Here is a 19489-nt window from a genome sequence, read left to right as displayed (position 1 = left end):
GCCTTACAAGAGCTCCTCAAAGAAGCACTAAACATAGAAAGGTACAACCAGTACCAGCCGCTCCAAAAACGTACCAAATGGTAAAGAGCATTGACACAATGAAGAAACTGTGTCAACTAATGGGCAAAACAACCAGCTAGCATCAAAATGGCAGGATCAAATTCACACATAACAATATTAACCTTAAATGTAAAGGGGCTAAATGCCCCAATCAAAAGACACAGACTGACAAATTGGATAAAAAGTCAAAACCCATCAGTGTGCTATATCCAGGAAACCCATCTCATGTGTAAGGACATACACAGACGAAAAATAAAGGGATGGAGGAAGATTTACCAAGAAAATGGAGAGCAAAAAGAAGCAGGTGTTGCAGTCCTAGTCTCTGATAAAACAGACTTTAAACCAACAAAGATCAAAAGAGACAAAAAAGGGCATTACGTAATGGTAAAAGGATCAGTGCAATAAGAAGAGCTAACAATCCTAAATATATATGCACCCAATACAGGAGCACCCAGATATATATAGCAAGTTCTTAATGACCTACAAACAGACTTAGACTCCCACACAATAATAGAGGGAGACTTTAACACTCCACTGTCAATATTTGTCAGATCAACAAGACAAAAAATTAACAAGGATATACAGGACTTTAACTCAGATCTGGACCAAGCAAACCTAACAGACATCTACAGAACTCTCCACCCCAAATCCATAGAATATACATTCTTCTCAGCACTACATTGCACCTACTGTAAAACTGACCACATAATTGGAAGTAAATCACTCCTCAGCAAATGCAAAAGAACAGAAATCATAAAAAACAGTCTCTCGGACCACAGGGCAATCAAATTAGAACTAAGGATTAAGGAAATAACTTAGAACTGCATAACTTCATGGAAACTGAACAACTGGTTCTTGAATGTTGACTGGATTAATAATGAAATGAAGGCAGAAATAAAGATGTTCTTTGAAACCAACGAGAACAAAGACACAATGTACCAGAATCTCTGGGACACATTTAAAGCAGTGTCTAGAGGGAAATTTATAGCAATAAATGCCCACATGAGAAGCACTGAAAGATCTAAAATCGACATCCTCTCATTAAAATTAAAAAAGCTAGAGGAGTGAGATCAGAAAAACTCAAAAGCTAGCAGAAGACAACAAATAACTAAGATCAGAGCAGAAATGAAGGAGACAGAGATACAAAAAACCCTTCAAAAAAATCAATAAACTCAGGAGCTGGTTTTTTGAAAAGATCAACAAAATATACAGACCACTAGCCAGATTAATAAAAAAGAAAAGAGAGAAGAATCAAATAGATACAATAAAAAACAATAAAGGGGATATCACCACTGATAACACAGAAATACAAACTACCATCAGAGATTACTACGAACACCTCTATGCACATAAACCAGTAAACTTGGAAGAAATGGATAAATTCCTGGACACTTGCACCCTCCCAAGCCCAAACCAGGAAGAAGCTGAAACCCTGAATAGACCAATAAAAAGGGCTGAAGTTGAGGCAGTAATTAGCAGCATACTAACCAAAAAAAGCCCAGGTCCAGATGGGTTCACAGCCGAATTCTATCAGACATACAAAGAAGAGGTGGTACCCCTCCTTCTGAAACTATTCCAAACAATCTAAAAAGAGGAACCCTTCCCAAATCATTTTATGAAATCATTATCATCCTGATACCAAAACCTGGCAGAGACTCAACAAAAAAAGAAAACTTCAGGCCAATATCCTTGATGAATATAGATGCAAAAATCTTCAATAAAAATTGGCAAACTGATTGCAACAGCACATGAAAAAGCTTATCCATCACGATCAAATAGGCTTCATCCTGGGGATGCAAGGCTGGTTCAACATAGGTAAGTCTTTAACATAATTCACCACATAAACAGAACCAAAGACAAAAACCACATGATTATCTCAATAGATGCAGAGAAGGCCTTTGAGAAATTCAACAGCCCTTTATGCTAAAAACTCTCAATAAACTAGGTATCGATGGAATGTATCTCAAAATAATAAAAGCAATTTATGACAAACCCACAGCCAATATAATACTGAATGGGCAAAAACTGGAAGCATTCCTTTTAAAAACTGGCACTAGACAAGGATGCCCTCTCTTACCACTCCTATTCAATATAGTATTGGAATTTCTAGCCAGAGCAATCAGGCAAGAAAAGGAAATAAATGGCATTCAATTAGGAAAGAACGAAGGCAAATTGTCTCTTTTTACATACAACACGATTGTATATTTAGAAGATCCCATCATTTCAGCCCCAAATCTCAAATCTCTCCTGAAACTGATAAGCAACTTCAACAAAGTCTCAAGATACAAAATCTATGTGCAGAATCACAAAAATACCTATACACCAATAGCAGACTTAAAGAGAGCCAAATCAAGAACAAACTGCTGTTCACAATTGCTACAAAGAGAATAAAATACCTAGGAATACAACTAACAAAGGAGGTAAAAGATCTCTTCAAGGAGAACTACAAATCCCTGCTCAAGGAAATGAGAGAGGACACAAACAGATGGAGAAACATTCCATGCTCATGGTTAGGAATAATCAATATCATGAAAATGGCCATACTGCCCAAAGTAATTTATAGATTCAATGCTATCCCCATCAAGCTACCTAAGACTCTTCACAGAACTGGAAAAAAACCACCTTAAACTTCATATGGAACCAAAAGAGAGCCTGCATAGCCAAGACAATCCTAAGCAAAAAGAACAAAGCTGGAGGCATCACACTACCTGACTTCAAACTATACTCTAAGGCTACAGTAATCAAAACAGCATGGTACTGGTACTAAAACAGAGATAAAGACCAATGGAACAGAACAGAGGCCTCTTAGGCAATGCCACACATCTACAACCATCTGATCTTTGACAAACCAGACAAAAACAAGCAATGGGGAAAGCATTCCCTGTTTAATAAATGGTGTTGGGAAAACTGGCTACCCATGTGCGGAAAGCAGAAACTGGACCCATTCCTGACACCTTACACTAAAATTAACTCCAGATGGGTTAAAGATTTAAACATAAGACCTAACACCATAAAAACCCTAGAAGAAAATCTAGGCAAAACCATTCAGGACATAGGCATAGGCAAGGACTTCTTGAATAAAACACCAAAAGCATTGGCAACAAAAGTCAAAACAGACAAATGGGATCTAATTAAACTCCAGAGCTTCTGTACATCAAAAGAAACAATCATTAGAGTGAACTGGCAACCAATAGAATGGGAAAAATTTTTTGCAATCTACCCATCTGAGAAAGGGCTAATATCCAGAATCTACAAAGAACTAAAACAGATTTACAAGAAAACAAAAGCAAACCCATTCAAAAGTGGGTGATGGATATCAACAGACACTTTTCAAAAGAAGACATCTATGAGGCCAACAAACATATTAAAAAATTCTCATCATCACTCGTCATTAGAGAAATGCAAATAAAAATTATATTGAGATGCCATCTCACGCCAGTTAGAATGGCGATCATTAAAAAATCTGGAGACAACAGATGCTGGAGAGGATGTGGAGAAATAGGAACACTTTTACACTGTTGGTAGGAGTATAAATTAGTTCAACCACTGTGGAAGACAGTGTGGTGATTCCTCAAGGACCTAGAAATAGAAATTCCATTTGACCCAGCAATCCCATTACTGGGTATATATCCAAAGGATATTAAATCATTCCATTATAAAGACATATGCATACGTATGTCATTGTGGCATTGCTTACAACAACTAAGACCTGGAACCAACCCAAACGCCCATCAATGATAGACTGGACAAGGAAAATGTGGCACATATACACCATGGAATACTATGCACTCATAAACAATGATGAGTTTTTGTCCTTTGTAGGGACATGGATGAACCTCGAAACCATCATTCTCAGCAAACTGACACAAGAACAGAAAATCAAACACCAGATGTTCTCAATCGTAGGTGGGTGTTTAGCAATGAGAATACATGGACACAGGGAGGGAAGCATCACACGCTGGGGTCTGTTGGGGGGAATAGGGCATGGAGAGCAGGGGATAGGGTGCATGGGATAACATGGGAAGAAATGCCAGATATAGGTGATGGGGGGGACGGAGGGAGCAAACCACACTGCCATGTATGTACCTATGCAACAATCCTGCATGTTCTGCACATGTGTCCCACAACCTAAAGTGCAATTAAAAAAAAATATGTATATATATATATATATATATATGTATATATATATATATATATATATATGTATATATATATATATTGTCAGATCAGTGGATCAGTGTTTGGAAACGTCAACTTTATAGTGGTGTACTGCTTAGACTGAACCCTAAAGGAAAGATGCTCCCAGGAGAGTGGCACAGGGCAATTACACAAAGTAGCAATGCAGCAATTTATAATTGTTAGTAACTAATGGATAACAATAATGGAATAATGAATATGAAGTGCTTAGAAAAAAGTTATTGGTGTTTAACAAGAACTTAATCCACAAACTTTTTTTTTTTTCTACTTTTACTTTAGGTCCAGGGATACATGTGCAGATTTGTTACATAGGTGACTTCCATGTCATGGAGGCTTTGTGTACAAATGATCTCATCAGAGAGGTAGTGAGCATAGTACCTGAAAGGTAACATTTCTGCCACCACCCCCACCACCTTTTCTATTCAAGTCCCCAGTTTCTATTGTTCCCATCTTTGGGTCCAATGTGTCTTCAAAAAGTTTAGCTCCTACTTATAAGTGAGAACATGTGATATTTAGTTTTCTGTTCCTGGGCTGGTTCACTAAGGATGGTGGCCTTTGGCAGCATATGTGCTGCTGCAAAGGATGTGATCTTGTTCTTTTTATGCTTGCATAATATTCCATGGTGTGTGTGTATACATATCTATATCTAAATCTACTTCTATATATCACATTTCCTTGATCCAGTCCACTGTTGATAAACATCTTGGTTGATTCCATGCCTTTGCTATTGTGAACAGTGCTGCAATGAACATATAAGTGCATATGTCTTCGGCTGGGCGTGGTGGCTCAAGCCTGTAACCCCAGCACTTTGGGAGGCCGAAGCAGGTAGATCACGAGGTCAAGAGATCGAGACCATTCTGGTCAACATGGTGAAACCCCGTCTCTACTAAAAATACAAAAAATTAGCTAGGCATGGTGGCGCATGCCTGTAATCCCAGCTACTCAGGAGGCTGAGGCAGGAGAATTGCCTGAACCCAGGAGGCGGAGGTTGCGGTGAGCCGAGATCGCGCCATTGCACTCCAGCCTGGGTGAAAAGAGCGAAACTCCGTCTCAAAAAAAAAAAAAGTGCATTATGTCTTCTTAGGAGAACAATTTAGTTTGCTTTTTTTATTTAACCAATAGTGGGATTTCTGGGTCGAATGCTAGTTCCTTTTTAAGTTCTTTGAGAAATCGTCACACTACTTTCCACAGTAGCTGAACTCATTTACATTCTTACCAGCAGTGTATAACTGCTCCCTTTTCTCTGTGACCTCACCAGCATCTGTTATTCTTTGACATTCAAATAATACCCATTCTAACTGGTATGATATCCCATTATGGGTTTGATTTGCATTTCTCTAATGATTAGTGATTCATATGATGTGGCTCTGCATCCCCACCCAAATCTCATGTCAAATTGTAATCTCAACTGTGTCAGGGGAGGGGCCTGCTGCGAGGTAACTGGATCATGGGGGTGGATTCCCCCTCACTATTCTTGTGATGAGAGAGTGAGTTCCTATTAGATCTGATGGTTTAAAGGTGTGTGGTACTGTCCCCTTCACTCTCTATCTCTCCTGCAACCTTACAAAAATGTGCTTGCTTCCCCTTCTGCCATGATTGTAAGTTTCCTGAGGCCTCCCAGTCACACTTCCTGTTAAGCCTGCTGAACTGTGAGTCAATTAAACCTCTTTTCTTAGTAAATTACTCAGTCTCAGGTAGTTGTTTACAGCAGTGTGAAAACAGACTAATACAGTGATAATCATTTTTTCATATTGGCTGCATGCCTGTCTTCTTTTGAGAAGTGTCTCTTAATGTCTTCTGTCCATTTTTTTCATTGGGTTGTCTTTTGCTTGCTGATTTAAGTTTCTTACAGATTCTGGATTTTATAAATTTGTCAGATGCATAGTTTGCAAATATTTTCTCTAATTCTGTAGGATGTCTACTCTCTTGATAGTTTCTTTTCCTGTGCAGAAGCTGTTTAATCAGGTCCCACTTGTCAATTTTTGTTTTTGTTCTCATTTCTTTTAGAGTCTTTGTCAGAAATTTTTTGCCAAAGCTGATGCAGAGAATGGTATTTCCTAGGTTTTCCTCTAGGGTTTTTTATTGTTTTAGGTCTTACAGTTAAGTCTTTAATCAATCCTGAGTTCATTTTTACTTAAGTGAAAGGAAAGGGTCCAGTTTCAATCTTCTGCCTATAGCTAGCCAGTTATCCCAGCACCATTTATTGAATAGGATGTTCTTTCTCTACTGTTTGTTATTGTCAACTTGATTTGAGATCAGGTGGTTGTAGGTGTGTAGTTTTATTTCTGGGTTCTCTATGCTGTTCCATTGTTTTATGTGTCTGTTTTTATAACAGTACCATGATGTTTTGGTTACTGTACCCTTGCTGTATAGTTTGAAGTTGGGTGGTGCAATGTCTCTGGCTTTGTTCTTTTTGCTTAGGATTGCTTTGATGGTCTATGCTCCTTTTTGTTCTAGATGAATTTTAGGTTACTTTTTTCTAATTCTGTGAAAAATGACATTGGCAGTTTGACAGGAATAGCACTGACCCTGTAAATTGCTTTGGGCAGTATGGTCATTTTAATAATACTGATTCTTCCCAACCATGAGCATGGAATGTTTTTCTACTTGTTTGTGTTGGCTCTGATTTTTTTCTATAGTATAATTCTCACTGTTGAGATCTTTCATTTTCTTGATAAGCTGTAATCCTAGGTATTTCATTCTTTTTGAAGCTATTGTAAATGGAATTGTGTTCTTTATGTAGGTCTGAGCTTGAATGTTATTGGTGTATAGAAATGCTACTGGTTTTTTCACATTGGTTTTGCATCCTGTAACTGTACTAAAGCTGTTTATCAGTTCTAGAAACCTTCCGGCAGAGTCCATGAGGTTTTCTAGGTATAGAAACATATCATAAAGATAGATAGTTTGACTTCCTCTCTTATTTTGATGCCTTTAATTTCTCTTATTTGTTCTAGATAGCAATTCCAGTACCATGTTGCATAGCAGTGGTGAGAATGGGCATTCTTGTCTTATTCCAGTTCTCCAAGGGAAGGCTTCCAGTTTTTGTCCATTCAGTATGACGTTGGCTATGGGCTTGTCATAGATGGCTCTTGCTATCTTGAGGTGTGTTTCTTTGGTGCCTAATTTATTGACGGTTTTTAACATGAAGGGATGCTGAATTTTATCAAAGGCTCTTCTGCATCTATAGAGATAACTGTATGGTTTTTATTCTTCTGTTTATGTGGTGAATCATTGTTTATGTGGTAAATCATGTTTAAGCCAATGAAACATGATTGGCATACGTTAAGCCAACTTTGCATCCCAGGAATAAAGCCTACTTGATTGTGGTGAATTAACTTTTTGATGTGCTGCTGAATATGGTTTGCTAGTAATCTGTTGATGATTTTTGCATCTATATTCATCAGGGATATTAGCCTGAAGTTTTCTTCTTTCATTGTGTCTCTGACAATCTTTGGTATTAGGATGATGCTGGTTTCAGAGAGTTAGGGAGGAGTCCCTCCTCCTTGATTTTTTGGATTAATTTCTGTAGGATTGGTACTAGCTCTTCTTCATATATCTGGTAGAGTTCAGCTATGAATCTATCTAGTTTCATAGCTAGATAGAACCATTACTAGTCTGTTCAGGATTTAAATTTCTTCCTGGTTTAATCTTGGGAGGCTGTGTGTTTCCAGGAATTTATCCATTTCTTGAACACCTTGTTTGTATGCACAGAGGTGTTCATAACAGTCTCTAAGGATTTTGTTTGTTTGTTCCTATGGAGCCAGTTGTAATGTTACTTTTGTCATTTCTGATTGTGTTTATTTGAATATTCTCTCCTTTTTCCTGTATTAATCTAGCTAGCAGTCTATAAATCTTGTTTAATCTTTCCAAAATCAATTTTTGGTTTTGTTGATTTTTTGTATGAATTTTCACATCTCAGTTTCATTCAGTTTAGCTCTGATTTTGATTATTACTTTTCTTCTGCTAGCTGTGGAGTTGGCTTGCTCTTGTATTTCTAGTTCCTGTAGGTGCAACATTAGGTTGTTAATTTGAGATCTAACTTTTTGATGTTGGCATTTAGCACAACAGACTTTCTTCTTAACACTGCTTTAGCTCAGTCCCAAGACTTCTGGTGTGTTTTGTCTCTGTCTTCATTAATTTCAAGGATTTTTATATTTTTGCCTTAATTTCACTATTTACCCAAAAGTCTTTCAGAAGCAGATTGTTTAATTACCATGTGATTTTATGGTTTTGATAGATTTTCTTGGTATTGATTTCCATTTTTATTCCACTGTGGCCCAAGAGTGTGATTGCGATGATTTTTATTTTTCTGAACTTGCTGAGACTTGTTTTATGGCTGAACATGTGGCTGATCTAAGAGTATGTGCCCTGTGCAGACAAGAAGAATGTATATTCTGTTGTTGCTGGGTGGCATGTTCTGTAGATGTCTACTATGTCCAATTGTTGGACAAGTAGACATCTACAGAACATGCCACCCAGCAACAACAGAAGTGTTGAGTTTAAGAACAGAGTATCTTTGTTAGTTTTCTGCCTTGATGATCAGTATTATTGTTTGGTCCTCTAAATCTCTTTGTAGGTCTCTAAAATCTTGTTTTATGAATCTGGTTGCTCCAATGTTGGGTGTGTATATATTTAGGATAGTTAAGTCTTCTTGTTGGATTGGGCCCTTTGTCATTATGTAATGCCCTTCTTCCCTTTGTCTTTTTTAATAATTGTTGGTTTAAAATCTATTTTATCAGATACAAGAATAGCCAACACTCTTCTGTTTTCCATTTTCCCAACATATGTTTATCCATCCTTTTTTTTTTTTTTAATAAGAGACAGAGTCTTGCTCTGTCACCAGGTGCCAGGCTGGAGTACAGTGGCACGATCCTGGCTCACTGCAACCTCCACCTCCTGGGTTCAAGCAATTCACCTGCCTCAGCCTCCTGAGTAGCTGGGACTACAGGTACGCACCACCACACCCAGCTAAGTTTTGTATTTTTTCAGTAGAGACAAGGTTTCACTATATTGGTCAGGATGGTCTCGATCTCTTGACCTTGTGATCTGCCCGCCTTGGCCTCCCAAAGTGCTGGGATTACAGGCGTGAGCCACTGTGGCTGACCTATCATTATCCATCCTTTTACTTTGAGCCTATCAGCACCATTACTTGTGAGATGGGTCTCTTGAAGGCAGTAGACAGTTGGGTCTTGCTTCCTTATCCAATTTGCTACTCCATGCCTTTTGAGTGAGACATTTAGCCTGTTTACATTCAGAATCCATATTAATATGTGAGAATTTGATCTTTTCATTGTACTGTTAGCTGGTTATGTAGACTTGATTGCATGCATGTATGTAGACTTCATTTTCATGGCAGGTATTATTCTTTCATGTCCATATTTAGCACTCCCTTTAGGAGCTCTTATAAGGCAGGTCTGATAAGTTCCCTTAGCATTTACTTGTCTGAAAAGGATTTTGTTTCTCCTTCACTTTATGAAGCTTACTTTGGCAGAATATGAAATTCTTGGTTGGAATTTATTTTAAGGATACTGAAAATAGTCCCCAAATCTTCTGGCTTATAAGGATTCTGCTGAAAGGTCCACTGTTAGCCTGATAGGGTTCCCTTTGTAAGTGACCTTCCCCTTCTCTTTAGTTGCCTTTAAGATTTTTTCTTTTGTATTGACCTTGGAGAATCTGATGACCATGTGTCTTAGGGATGGTTATCTTGCATAGGAGTTCTCATAGGAGTTCTCTGAAATTCTTGAATTTGCAGGTTAATTTCTAGTGAGACTGGGGAATTTTTTGTTGACTATATCCTCTAATAGATTTTATAAGTTGCTTGATCTCCCTTTTCTTTCTTAAATGCAAGATAGATTTGGCCTCTTCACATAATCCCATATCTTTTGGAGGTTTTGTTCCTTTTGTACATTCTTTCATTTATTTTTATTTTTGTCTGCCTATGTTACTTTGAAGGCATGGTCTTCAAACTCTGAGATTCCTTCCTAAAATTGGTCTGTTCTGTTGTTAATGCTTCCAATTGTATTTTCAAATTCCGGTAGTACTTTTTCCATTTCCAGAAGTTCAGTTTGGTTCTTTCATAAAAATAGTTATTTCATGTTTCAACTCCAGGATCATTTTCCTGTTTTCTTTGGATTGGGTTTTAACCTTCTCTCATATCCAAATGAGCTTCCTTGCCATCCAGATTCTGAAAATCTGCATCTGACATTTTAGCCATTTCAACAAAATATGTACATTAAACATAGTAAGATTCAGATCTCCAAGGAATATTTAAAAAGTTCCTCTCTGACTGGCTCTTGCATATATCTGCAGTTCTATTATGCTCATGGACATGAGGGCTTAGGATATTGACTTCACATCTTATATTCCTACCTCCATTCAGCCATCAAGTCCTGTTTTTTCTTCTTTGAAAAACCTCATTTTTTCCCCCTTTGATTTTCCCTTTGTTTCATTCTCACTGAAACCACCAACACTTATGTCCTAATAACCTCTCCTTGGCTTCTGGCTATAGCCTCCCAGTGTTCCACCTCTTTGTCTTTCCAATCTTTCCTACTAAACATGGACAGATTTCTCCTAAAGAAGTGGTTTTCAAACAGGAGCAAGCATCAGAATCACCAGGCAGGCTCCTTAAATCACGTATCATCAAGCATTTAGGATTGAACAGGGAGGAGAAGGTACCAGAATTTGCATTTTCAGTAACTTCCCAGATGTTGCTGCTGATCCTAAGACCACATTTTAGAACTACTGCCTTAAAAATGGAGCACCTGTGCTGTTTTGAGCTCCCAGTTCAAAATGCTTTATTAGTTCCACATTGCCTACAAAATTAATTCTCCACTCCTCAGTCTGCCTTTGAAATCTTCCATTTATAACCCCAACTGACTTTGCCAGGCTTGCTCCTAGTTATCACCTTATGCCATAACTTGTTAACACCCACACCCTCAATGCCTAGCCATGGCCTAAAATATGCTAGTTCCCTTGGGAACTTCATGATCTTTTTAAGCCTCTATGTCCTCATCTTCAGGATAGGTACATCATTTCTCCTGCAAAGCTGTTGTGAGGATTGTCAAAATCAACTAAGCATGCAGTAATGCCTGACACAGAGGTGGCAACTGTACTGTTGTTATTTCATCATTTAAACATAAATCAGTTGCTACTTTCAAGAGCAAGGTAAACAGTTATGTCACTAAAAACACACACAGACAGTATTACACCCTAACCACAAAAACTAGCTATTACGAATTTCAACACAATGAACAACCAGGGAAGTAATGAGGGATTTTTACAGAAAATTCCACTATGAGGGAACACGTCAAAAATGTTAGAATTTTGGCATACAACTATTATATAGGTGAAGTAATTATTTTTCTTCCTTTTTAATTTCCTGTTATTCATACCTGTGCTTACCTATTGATGAATGGGAAAATAATGGTGACATAAATCACTTCTCAACAGTCAGGTCAAGTATTTAAACAGCTCAATAGTAAGTTGCTTAGTCTGGGGGAACGTTTGGTTTGTGTGAAAGAGAATGGTACTATTAATAGTGTATCCTTTACTACACTACAGCACAGTTTTTGTTAACTGAGCAGAGGTGTGAAGAAATGTATGATTCCTAAAACCTAGAAATTCAAAGCAAAGGGTTTTAATATTACTGTTTTGCTGTTACAGGTAGATAACTTCTGCTTCTACTGAGATGCAGAAATGACCAATTCTGAATTGAAATAACACAGATGAACTAGGAACTAGGGGCAGGTGATTTCATACAAGAAGATAATTTTCATTGAGCAAAAAGATAAATACTGTAGTGTCTCTGCAAATAATTTTGGATTACAGTAGGAAAATGGAAAGGAATAAATGGATACTGCTAACAGTAATACCGAACAATTATTGAGCAGTTTCTATGTTCTTAATAGTCTTTTATATTAATTAATATACTGTATCCTACAACAATCCTACAAAGTAGGTCATATAATTGTACTATTTTCCAGAAAACTGAGTCAGAGAGGATTAAGTATCTTGCTCAAGGCAACAAAGCTGGTAAACAGTAGAGGAAGAACTTGAGTCTAGACTGTCTGTTTACACAGCCTGTGTTCCTAACCACTACACTGGTCATTCTGTCAACACGGGTACATAAAATCACGACACTGATACAAACATAAAAATTCATTCATCTAGTGAGTGTCTCTATGCAAAACGAGTGGGGGGTTTGTTGTCAGATATCCCTGAGTTCTGGCTTTTCAGCTTATGTAACCTTGCACGAGTGACTCAGCCTCTGAACTTCAATTTCTTCTGAAGACAGAATGATCACATATTGCTGATAGTCATCTTGAAGATCCATTAAAAAAATGTTTTTGAGTATCTATCTATTTAATGCCAGGCATTGGTGCAGGGATCACAAAGGGAACATGGAGCTCAGTCCTCACACAGGTGGAGGGGAAATCAAATAGTCACACTAACTCAAGAATGATCAACACAATGAACAATCAATCAGGGAAGCAATGAGGGATTTTTACAGAAAATTCCATTAGGAGGGAACATGTTACACAATAAGTTGAGTTCTGATAGCCCACTTGTTATGGGGAAAGATGGCATAATGAAAGCTTTCCCTAGGAAGTGTACAGAGCTTAGAGGTAAATAGGAAGTACAGAGGTAGAAAGCAATGCAGACAATGAAGAGCAGCCTCAAAAGCCACTGTGAACTTAATTCTTTATGCTAAGAGCAATCTGGATAGGTGGATTCTGAGTGAGGAAGAGTGACACAGATTAAATTAGATAATAACTGAGAGAGCCTAGGCACAATGACCAGCATATAAGTGGAAGACACCTACCCCTCCATTCCAAAAGTATCTCTGCTCATTCTATTTTCTTAATATGGCTGAATCAAGCATGCAAGCCTCTAAGAGACTATCACAGCCTTACGAGATCAATCAACACTTACTCACTGTCCTACCCATTCCAGGACCGGGGCCAGACATTACAAAGAATACAAAGATGAATAACAGACCCTGATTTCAAGGAATTTATAATCTAGTTAGGAAGACAAGATGATAGAAAGCTTTACAGGTTCCCATTCTTTTCAAGATAAAGTCCAAATTCCTTAGCAGGTAAAGGCCCTTCATGACATGGCTTTTGCTGACCTTCCACCTCCCCACCTGCCCTCCTCCTCTCTAACAGCAGCACCTTCTAGTGTATCCGAAAAGCAGATTCTTAGTTGCTCACTGCATGCAAAGTCTAATTATTAATAAGAGTGAGGTCTGATACAAGGCAAATGAATTTACTCCAAAACTAGCTTGGGGAAGGGGCACAAAATATCCTGTCATTAAATATGCCACTTCACCTTCGGAGCAGAACACTTTTATAAGGTAAGGGGGGTAGTGAGTAAGGGCAAGGGGGGGCCCCCTGCTAGCCTGGTGTCTTATCTACCGAACAATTGAGTTCATGCCTTTCTGAGCAGAAATAAGTTGTAAAAGTGGCCAAGCTGGCATGCTTTCAATAAGCCCTCCTGGTAGATGAAAGTCCTGAGGCAACCCCCAGAGGTTGGAAGCTCTGAGGCTATTCCCTAGAGGTGAATGTTCCATAGAGGTACGTTTTGGTCTGCAAGTTGACTGTCAACTCTAGCAGAGAAATCTGTCTTCAGACAGAGAGTAAGAACTTGTCCTGCAGGAAATGTCTGTTGAGGGGGAGGTGACAGGTTATATTTGCATTCTAAAAAGCTAATGGGAAACAGGGAACAGGGGGAAAAGGGAGAGGAGAGAAAATGAAAAAAAAATAATAATGCATTCCCTTTTTCTTAGAAAAAATGATGGCACTTAAAACTACTACCTCTGACTACAAAGTGCCAACTTGTGAAAGTCTGCACATGCTGTTCTCCTTTTCCAAAGAGCCCTTCCCACCATGTCTAAGAGCAATCCTATTCATACAAGCTTTTACAAGGCATTAGCTATTCCCTCCAGGTAGCCTATCCTGGCTTTCTGGGGATGAGCAGCTCCTCTGTGCTTTGTGGCATTTATCACATTGCTAGAGCTATGTTACTGGTATGTCTGACTCCCATTGGGAACTCATTCCCAACAGACGTGAACTCAATTTGTTCTATTCATCCTTGTATTAGTTGCCAGTACCTAAAGTAATCTGACATAGCAGAAATGAAAAAAAAAAAAAAAAAAAAAGGGAAGGTGTGAAGAAAGTAGAGAAGACGGGGAAGCTGGAAGGGAGGAAGGGAAGAGATATTGTAAGATATAGTGATGATTATTTGATAATTTTATTGTTTAGAGATAGAGTCTCTCTGTTATCCAGGCTGGAGTGCAGTGGTGTGATCACAGCTCACTGTAGGCTTGACCTCCTACACTCAAGTCATCCTCCAGCCTCAGCCTCCCAAAGTGCTGGGATTACAGGACTGAGCCATGGCACATGCCCAATGCATTTTAAAAATTAAAGCCTATTATTTGAGGTAAAATGTACATACAGTGAAATATACAGGAGTATACAGTTTTTCATTTTGGCAAAGCTATACACTGAAGTGGCTGTAACACTTCACACCTTTGAATCTAGTGGTACCAATCTTACACTCCTGTCAGCAACACATGGCAGTTCCAATTACTCCACATTCCCATCAACATTTGGAGCTATTTTTTTCTTTTAATTTTAGCTCTTCTAGTTTCTGTTAAATATGATCTCAATGTAGTTTTAGTTTACATTTTCCTGATGACAGCTGGTGCCGAATATAACTTTTCATATATTTACTGGCCATTCATACATGTTCTTTTGTGGAATATCTGTTCAAATCTTTTGCCCATTTTTATTGAGTTGTCTTATTTTTACTGATTTAAAGGAGTTCTTTATATATTCTAGAAACATGTCCTTTGTCAAAGGTATATATTGAGAATATTTCTCCTAGCTTGTGGCTTGCCTTCTCATTTTGTTAATGATGTATTTTGATCACCACGTGTTTTTAAAATTTTAATGAAGTCTAATTTGTCAATTTTTAAAATATAGTAACTAAATCTTCTCTAAGAAATTTTGTGAATCACAGGTAAGAAAATTTGTATGGTGACTTCTGGAAGCTGTACAGTTTCAGTTTTAGCTTCTATGTTTGAATCTACAGTCCCTATCACAGACCCTACTTCTGGATAACACACAGTATTTCTTTAGTTACAGAACAGCTGGATTGTTTTTGCCTTTTCTCTTCTAACTATGCATATTCATTTAGATAGGATGCTGGGCAAGAAGGGCAATAAAAGCACAGTTGATGGGAGAAGGAAAAAATAATTGAATATAAAACAATTTGAAATCATACTTCAAATTACTTCAAAATAATATTTCAAAAGATTTCTTCATTTTGGTAATTAAATACTAAAGGAAGCATTCATGAAAAATAAAGCAATTGGTAACACTCTATCTCAATAGTATCTCTTTATATGAACTTCTTAGGAAAAGTCAATCTATGGAGGCAGAAAGCAGATGATTGTCTGGGGCTAGAGGCAAAAGCAGGCATGACTGCAAATGGGCACAAGGGGAGATGGGGTGCTGGAGGCGTTCTAAACCGTGGCAGTGATGGTTAACAACTTAAACATTTATTAAAACTTAAACTGTACAATTACAAGAGGTAAATTCTATGACATATAAATTATCCCTCAATCAAGCTGTCAAAAAAAAAAAAAAAGATCTAGCCTGCTTGTTGGAGCCCCAGGAAAACAAACAAAAAATTCTATGTAGACAAAATATAGAAAATATAGTCTTGTATACATAGTAAGAAAAGACAATTCTGTTTGAACATTAGATACACCAAGGAGCTGGTTTAAAAGAGAAACTGATTGGAAAGAAGTGTATGAAGAAGAAGGAAAGAAAACTGTGTACCTCTTTAAAGTAAGTAACTGAATCTGGGAAATGTTACAACTTCAAATACAGCATTCCTTTAAAATCAAAGATTGTTTCCTTAAAATATCCTTATACTTTCTTTGATAGTTACATAAATCCTATTAGTGTGTATTCCATTTAGGCCAAGCGACAGGCAATGTTTCCCCCAAGGTCCCTTAGTAATTAAGTGACATGCTAATATTAACAAGAAATCCCTAAGAACCTTTTCAATATTTTGTTTTTCCCCCTAATACTGGCACTACAGAAGAGTACAGTACTACCCTCTTATTCTCTGAATTGTGCATTTGCTTTCTGCCATTTCAGTTACCCCCATCCAACTGTGGTCCAGAAGTAAATATTAAGAATTCTAAAAAAAAATAAATTCCAGAAATAAAAAATTCACAAGTTTTAAATTGCATGTCATTCTGGGTATTTTGAGGAAATCTCACTTAGTTCTGTGCAGGATATGAATCACCCTCTGTCCAGCATATTCAGGCTATATACATTCCTCGCTCATTAGTCATGAATATCTAACCATCAGCATCCTCATGGTTCAATAATCCAGGTTCACCAGCAGCAGATGATCCTCCTCCTGACATTTCATCTCAAGGTCAGTAGTAGGCTAACACTAACTCGAGGTGCCTATGTTACTCACCTCACTTCATCTGATCACACCGGCATTTTATCATTTCATATCATCACCAAAAGAAGGGACAGTACAATAAGATATTCTAAGAGAGAGGAGGAGACGGAGACCACAACTTTTATCAGAACCTATTGTTATAATTGACCTATTTTATTATTGTTGTTAATCCCTTACTATGCCTAGTTTATTATAAATTAAATTATAACGAAGATATGTATGTATAGGAAAAAAACATAGTATATATCGAGTTCAGTACTATCTGTGGTTTCAGGCATTCACGAGAGAGGGGACCATATCTCCTGCTGAAAAGGGAGGACTGAAGTACCAGATTGTCTATGAGTTAACAGCCAAGTTTTTCACTATGATTACAAACAGATAATATTACTCAAACTCCAGGAAGCACCCTAGTTGATTCTAGAATCTAGATTTTAATACATTTTAGACTTGGGTGGCCTAGCTCCTTTCACTGGTCACAGAATTTTTTTCTCATGTTATTCTCTATTGGATAGAGTTTTAAAAGTCAAAGGAAAATGATTTAATGAGTGATAAAAGGAGAAACTTTTGCATCAAGCATCATGCTTTTCCAGAGAAAGTTTCCTTTTCTCAAAACCTAAAACCAACAGATTAAAAGGCTTTTCTTCTTGGAGATGATATTAATTATACTTTTATACATGTATATATTTCACATATTTATAATATTTTGGAGAAAATATTTTTTATTATTTTTAAGAAGAAAGGACCTCTGAGGGAAGCCCAGCTGTGGGAACTAGAGTTCTAGGCTTTATCTGTAACAAGTGTATTATTAAGCCCCACCTCTAAGAGATTCTGTACAAAAAAACCTCACCAATTCCACACTGTGGAATAAGCAGGCAGTTCTATAGAAAAATCTACATAAATCAGAAAACAATTGGCACAGTACAAATCAATCTAAGGAAACTGACTGATTTTCTAGATAAAGCAAGGGAAAGAATTTTGAAATAATATACAATAAGGGTCTTGAATAAGTCGAACACTTTGGAACAAAAAGCTCTTTTCAGAGATTTTAGCTAAACTGGGATATGGGATCATTTATAAAACCTTCAAAGCAATATCTAAAGCATTTATTATTTGAAAATCTACCTAATCAATAGATTTCAAAGAGATACCATGAAAGTTTTTGGCCAATAAGAGAAGTCACTAAGAAATTAGGATTTCTATTTCTAATGAGTTAACTAACTCTTTACATACACACAAATATATATATTTAGAAAAGATCTGAGGACATTCAAATAATGCTGGAGGTGGTGGAATAGGGGGACGGGAACTAAGAAAAATGAGAGAAAGAAGCAAAGATAGGCCCTTGAGGTTAGTCTGCCAATCATCTCACTATTTGTACGTGGTTGTGTTTGGGGATTTTGTTTTTTGTTTTCTTTTGTTTTGCTTTTTACTGGTCCTTGATAAGGTACCTGTCCAACTGACTCAACATATAGAGCTCACAGAACTACCAACCATTTTCTTAAACAAGTCTAACTTTTATTTTTCAAATTAGGTACCTCAGATATTTGTCCAGAACAAACAGGCCCAAATTCACCTATCCTAACTCCACCCATAAAGGTTTCCCACAAGCCCAGCAGGCTGCAAGCCTCCAGTTCATCTCAAGGATACCCTCAACATTAGCAGTGCCTTTTCTGAGTTTAACCCTCTCCTCCCACCCTGCAACTCAACACTACTAGAAATAAGTTAAGGTCCTGGAGAGGCACCTGATCAGACCTCAAGGCACATGACATGGTTGATAGTACATTATCAAGGGGAAGAGGCTGTGACCTCAAGTCACATGACATGTGATAAGTACAACATCAAGGGGAAGAAGCTCATGGCAGACTGCAGAGTGATGCTTTGGCACCAAACAAACAAAACATTTTTATAAAATGTATGGAGAAACTGTACTATTAAGCTATAATAATTCATTAAACATATAAACATCCAGCCCTATTACAGCAAATGGCCATCTCATCTGGGAGTCATGAATTGCCAGTGAAGCACTTAAAATTTAACCACAATGACCCTAAGAATAATATTTTAGTATGATGGTCGTTAGATATCTGAAAGCTAGATAAAATTTTTGTCAGATTAAATAGAGGTGCATTCAGTGAATTATTACCTGCTCCTAACCAGTCAGAAGAAATAGAAATGGAAAACAAGAGAGAGCTTTAAGCCCTAAAAGGGATTGGTAAACACAGAACAAACCTTGAAGGTTTTCAGCCTCTAAAATTTCTGCCAGTATTCTTAGTCATTACATGAAATACCACAATGACTCACCACCACCTACACAGTAATATTCTCTGTGTCTGACAGACATGTTTTCATTTGATATATAAAAATAAGTCAGAAACACTGCAAGCAAAGGCTGACTAATGTAAATAATTTGTTTCTTACCACCAATGGTTAAGAGTTTTACACCATTTCCTTTTTTCTCTCAATAGCAAGCAATGCAAACTGTATTCAGTTTGCTAGACAAAGTCTGCAGCTAAATACATAGGCTTTTTATTCGGCTTTATTACTGTTCAACTAGAAACTCATTAGAGTGACTTTAAGTTTTAATAGTCTGCATCACCAGCAGTTTTCTGGTAATCAAAAATAAACTTTCTTCTAAACGTATTAGAATAATCTCCCAATATCTACCAAAATTTTCAGTATTTATACTGCTAATCTAGTACAAATTCAGTTGACAAGTCTTAATACTTTTTTTTTTTTAAGTTCA

The 19489-nt window shown here is 37.3% G+C and overlaps 1 protein-coding gene and 1 long non-coding RNA gene across 9 annotated transcripts in view; one reads left to right on the top strand and one right to left on the bottom strand.

Annotated features, from left to right (window-relative positions):
* Window positions 1-19489, bottom strand: part of DAAM1 (dishevelled associated activator of morphogenesis 1) — a 189645-nt gene that overhangs the window by 85318 nt on the left and 84838 nt on the right. The window lies entirely within an intron of this gene.
* LOC118144956 (uncharacterized) overlaps window positions 1-19489 on the top strand; it is a 61784-nt gene that overhangs the window by 28866 nt on the left and 13429 nt on the right. The window contains exon 2 of the long non-coding RNA XR_004729931.3: window positions 16027-16112. This is a non-coding gene — a long non-coding RNA (uncharacterized LOC118144956). The remainder of the gene's footprint in view (window positions 1-16026; window positions 16113-19489) is intronic.

Source organism: Callithrix jacchus, chromosome 8 (assembly GCF_049354715.1).
Source record: "Callithrix jacchus isolate 240 chromosome 8, calJac240_pri, whole genome shotgun sequence".
In the NCBI taxonomy this organism is placed as follows: domain Eukaryota; kingdom Metazoa; phylum Chordata; class Mammalia; order Primates; family Cebidae; genus Callithrix; species Callithrix jacchus.
Note: the sequence above shows the minus strand (reverse complement) of the source record. Positions and strands in the feature narration are given on the sequence as shown.